The sequence below is a fragment of the Macrobrachium rosenbergii genome, chromosome 9 (assembly GCF_040412425.1).
Source record: "Macrobrachium rosenbergii isolate ZJJX-2024 chromosome 9, ASM4041242v1, whole genome shotgun sequence".
NCBI lineage: Eukaryota > Metazoa > Arthropoda > Malacostraca > Decapoda > Palaemonidae > Macrobrachium > Macrobrachium rosenbergii.
Window position 1 is genome coordinate 22,845,162 of NC_089749.1, and position 5,999 is coordinate 22,851,160.

The window sequence follows — 5,999 nt, forward strand, 5'->3', positions numbered from 1 at the left end:
CCGTAACAGTCGTGCAATCGTACTGTGCGCGTATGTTTTTGGTGTATATTTCAGTGGCAAAATAATCCAAAACTCAAGACGACAATTAACCAGTACGAACAACGACCCCAGGATTCGCCAAGCAGGCTACACTCGGATTCGAACTTCGGCGTTTTTTAGTTTGTTGGCTTGTCGGCTGATTGATCATCGTAGAGTAGCCTAAGATTCTGCTAAACCTACGAATGCATAACTACGCTAAATTTAAGCTGTTATTCAACATTTAAAACAAATATTACATTACTTGTTGAAATGAGACCAAAGAAGCAGCTTTGTGTGTAGCCAATTTTTTTTAGTCAAGATCAGCCTGTCTGTCCCCATGAGGTCGTGTGAGGTTCAAGAAATGTCAGAAGTGAAAGACTGATTCTTTATTATATTGTTGTTGTTTCAGATTTAGCTGGCCTTGTGCCAGCACGGGCTCTTGCTCCTAGAGCAGCCCGTAACTCTATGTTGATGAGTCTGTGAGATGGGTATGTTCCTTTATTATTCTCGACAGGTGTTTATAATGCGGAAAGCGGGCGGAAAGGTAGCGGGAGACCTGAGGCCCCCCGCTGCGTCCATACTGAAGTTGTGTTTGTTAACAGGCATAAGAAGACATATATAATGCGTTACAGAACATGTAAAAAGGCAGATATATATATATATATATATATATATATATATATATATATATATATATATATATATATATATTTATATATGGCGAGAGGCCGTACAATGATGCATACAAGTAACATATATGACGTGATTAATGTGCATGTGAAGAGCGAAACACAAGAATGGAGAGGCGATTTGACGCCCTTACAGTCGTTGACATTTTGCGTTGATTATACACACACATTATATGTATATATGTGTGTGTATATATATATATATATATATATATATATATATATATATATATATATATATATATATATATAATTACGTTTTACTCTGACCAACTTGCTGTATTCCTGGTTCAGAGATTCGATTCTAGGGTCTATATGACGGACAGGGGGCTTACCGTAAAAATTATAAGCTCTAACTGCAATTGCTATGTCAGGTAGAAACTCATAAATAAAACAGCTGGGCTGAAGGCCTTACTGCAACAAGGAACTGTTGCAGATAAACACTTGGGTTTACTTTAAATGGAATATAATTACATTTAAACACGTCAATCAGAAGAATGGTGAATGATAGGCAGGTAAAACAAGGTTCTGCCACGTGTTCAAATGTTACAGCAATTGTCCAAACACTGAAGAATCTATGGGTTATCCTCTTGAAAGGGATGCTGAAGATTTACTTGCAGTGGCAAGGAGCACAAGACAAGCAGTTGTTGACACAGCTAGCAACACTGTCTGCAATTGAGAATGCAAGCGTTTACTTAGGGAAAAATATAACGATTTAGGGCGAACCAAGGATTGTACAAGTGGTGCCAAGATAACTCGATTCTTATGCGAGATGCTTACATCAAATTTATGCACTGTACTAAGTAAGTCAGGTCTTTGTGAGAAATCGCACTTCAGAAAGGAAAATAAAATCCAGTAAGAGATCAAAAGATACGCGACTGATGAAAGAACCTCGAACCAGGACATTACCTAAAAATGGAGTGATGGAGAGCCTCATTGAATTTCACTAGGAATGGAGGGATGAGTTTACTGGGTTGCACTGGTAAGTTACTTGTGGGGCAGCAAGGTGGCCACGAGGGACAGCTCAAACAGATCAAGCAAGGGTGTGAGTTCTGGTGCCAAGAGGGTTTCTGAGAGTGAGGCTGCTTGCACCCCACGTTTTATGATCTCGGCGGATTATTTTTCCTATCCTCTCAGAGGGTGCTCGGAGCACTGGTGTCTGCCCTCGGGGTTCAAGATGGTGGCTCAGTCACGTGTTGTGACCTCCATTTTCTGTGGGGTAAATGCAATGTTAGGGTGCATAATTCTCTGTCTTCACATTCAAAGAATGACATTAAGGGTCTATTTATCATGAAATGTATGTCACACATTTGCATTATGTGCCTCTTATACTGCTTAACACCGCCTAGAAATATTGAAGACTTAGCACGCGATGTTTTCAGCTACTTTCAGTGCAGCCCCAAGCGAATGGGATCTTTTCAGGAGCTTCAGGTTTTTGCTAATGTGAAGCCACATAAGCTTTTGCTTCTATGTATCCCGACTTTTAGAGCAATATGATGCATTGACTTGTACTTCACTGAAACTGCATTCTCAGAACGATTCCATGCTTGTGAAAACATGCTAAAGAGACTAAAGAATCCATTGACCAAACTATATCTAAGGTTTTTGGACTTTGTTTTACCGATATTCAGTTCTCAAAAAAAAATTAATGCAATCAGAGAGTGCTCAGATTCACGTGATGCGGAAGTCAGCTTCTGTATCGTTCAAAACTTTGGTTGAATGCTATTTAGATGACAATTATTTAGAAGAGACACCACTGAGCGAGGTTGCACTGAATGACCCCCATAAATTCAAACCCCTGTCTTCTGTCTATTTAGGTGCCAAAGTTGGAATGCTTCTCTCGGAACAGCATGCCATTCCAACTCCAACACTTCAAGAGTTCCGACAGAGTTGCCTGAAATTTCAGTGATGTGATGTTATGTTAGAAGTGTTAGACCCCAAAGTTGTAAAAGCCAAATCATTGCCCTCCCTTGTTCCCCTGATGGCATCATTCCGAACTCTAGTCAATGAGACCAATGTACAGAATATAGACACTGAATGCGGCTTTTGAGAAATAGTGAGCTTTCGGAAGTGTTTGAAACTCCAACAAAGTTTTGGATCGCTCTTAAAAGAGTGAAATGTCTACTGTCTAGTTGAACTTATTGTGTCTTCCTCACTCTAGTACTAAGGTGGAGAGAGTTTTTTCAGCCGTACATAGAATGAAAACGAAACTTAGAAATAGATTATCAACCAAAAGACTGGTTGAAAAGAAAACCTGCTTTAATTTTACTGTACCATCTGAAATGGTTCGGATGATGCACAGAGACATTTACAAAAAAGAAAGTGCAGTCACTGATAATGTGAATGACAGTGAGGAGGAAATACTATAAGAAAACAAATATTTTCAGTATTTCTTGCAAATAATTTAGGCTACATTCCTGTATATCCAAAACAACCTTGCTATAACCAATTGTTATGATCTATTTTATGTCTACTTAATACCATTTGTTGTGCCAAAAAGAATTATAAAGAGAAATGTGCTTCAAAAGGGATGGAAATAGGTACAGTATAGGTTTCATGTCAATTATCCCAGTGTTATGAAGTTTTCATGTCAATTACCTCAATTTTATGAATATATCATATTAATTAACCCATTATTATGGAAGTTACATTTACTTTCTAGTGATCTGGAGTTTTAACTGCTTGAAATCAAATGATTTTATTGAAAGCGAATTGGCCATTTGATTTCTGTATCCAGTCAAAGAAATACTGTATGATTCATTTCATTTAGTGTCAAAGGAAATTGTCAATTAATATTGTATCTTTATGTTTGCAGTATGCTATTACTTTCGTCGTTTGAGTTCTGTTTTTATGAAAATTATATTTTGATGGATAAGAAGCAATAAATTTCTAGCAAAGAGTAATTATTGGGAAAAATAATTTGTTATTAGCTTAAATTTCATAAAAGAAAAAAAATAAATAGTCAATCACTATTCATGTGCAATTGAATTTTTCTAAATTTTTTGTATGTATAATTAATGCATAATAAAAATTAGAATCTTCAGAATTTTTAAGAAATATCCAGGAATTTTGTTGGAAAATCTTCAGAAATTAAACTGGGACCATCTGGCAACACTGCAGTGTTGATGTTGTTAAAACTGAGAAAGCAGATGATTTTCTGAGAAAGTAAACATCATCGGAATGCAAATAGTGCATGATGGCATTGTTGATCATGCGCCATAAAATATGAGGTGGATATAGTAAGTTAAGGAGTTTTATTAAAATTCAAACGTATGCTTTGACTTCCTAGATGATGGCTACTACTGTATACGCACCCACACAAATAGGTTTTTTGGAGCTTTGTGTTTTTTAAGATTTCAGATACAAAATTGTAAACATATATATTTTTATGTTTAAAGTCCAGGAGGGAGTGAACTTATCACAAGGGGAACGCTGATCTGACTAATTACCTGGACTGATAGAACATAACAGGAGAAAAATATGCTGAAGGCCTGACTGGAAAGGTTTTGCAGATAAACTCTTAGGTTAACTAAAAACACATATATTTACAATGAAACAACCAGAAGATAGGGAGAATTAAGACAGGTAAATGGGGCCCTGCCGGAGCACAAAATATGAGGAAAAAGATGTTAACTGAGGTGCCTGGGATTCCATTTCAAGGGCACAGCAGATTGAATTGCAATGGGTTTTCCATGGCAATGGTAGCACAATCGAAACAGAGGGTCCACAGTGATAGAACTCCATTCTGCAATGGAGAATGCATACGATTACTTGGTGAATTAGCGCAATTAAGAGTTCGAGGTTGCGCTGAATCATTTACGACACAAGTTCAAAACAGTCAGGTCTAGGTGAGAATTGTGCTTGGAAAAGGGAAACGTTTAGGAAAAGAAAAAGAACTATGTGACTGTTAAACCTCAGATTCCTGGCACTTTACCTTATTCTAGAGAGATGAGTCTTCGTAGATGTACCAATATGTGGGGGAGATGATTGGGACATTGGCATTGGAAAAGATACTGGACTGGATAGTCAGCTACAGGTGTCAAGCTCGAGGGAGCAGAGGTCTGGGGGCAGTGACTCTGTTAACGCCACTGTTCTGTGTGTGTGTGTCTCTCCCAAGCGTGGGTCTGCAGGCCTATTTATGCATTCTGCTGGATTAATCTTTCTGTTCTCAGGTATGCTCGTTTTCTGTCGTGGTACATATGGTGTTTTGGCGCACTGCCCTGACCTCATGGGTAGCTTTTTGACCGTGTGGCACGCACCATGACCTCATGGCTGGCCTGGACGCCACGTGGTTTGTCCGGCTTTCACTTCTGTGTTTTCCCCGATCACCTCACTCTGTGCCTCCCACAGTGCTGGCTCAGGGTCGCCTTTAAGTAGTGCCCGCGGCCAAGGGCAGCTTAGTGACCTGGAAAAGGGCTTAACACAGTCACAAGTTCATGGATGGGAATAAAAGGCCGGCTAGGGAATAATAATGAGAGCTTTAGAGAAGAAGCGATTCCTCCACGACTGACTGTTAGTGTCAACAGAAAGATAAATGATTTTACCGTAGGTTCTTGAAAGGCGAGTTGACTTGGGAAGGGTATCCCTCGTTGAATATATATATATATATATATATATATATATATATATATATATATATATATATATATATATATATATATATATATATATATATATATAGTTATATGTGTGTATGAACCCACTTGTGCATGATGATGGTACACGAAGCTGAATGCGATATACAGACTTTTTATCCCTCCTAATCTTAAGATTCTTCTTCATTAGTTAGATATTTTGAATTTTTGTTCTATTCGATTTATCTTCCTAGTTTTTCGAACGAGTCCCAAGTATTAGCATTTTTTTATATCCCTCGTAACTTTTTTAGTCTTATTGGGAAAGTGACTCACATTTCTACAAATATTTGCGTTACACTGTAGCTTGTGTGTAAGAACCATTCCTAACCGGCCAACTAATGCGTCTCAAGTTTTCATTTTAAAATTTTCCTCCAATAGTATATTATATCTGCCAAGGATATGGCATGTGTAGCCAGTTTGCGCTTATGTTTGCTTTCCAAAGCTTTGTAATTAATCCAGAATTTTAAGCAGCTTTATTGTGCAGTAGGTTGAGCTGGAACTAAGCTTTATGATCCGAGATAGCATTTTAACCACTCCTGGCCTTGATGTTATCTTACAATGTAGTTATATATAAATACACAGAGTTTCATGCGCAAATTTATCTTCTAGGTAAAAATGATTCGTGGTGAACGTTCAACGCATTTAGGAAGGAAATTCC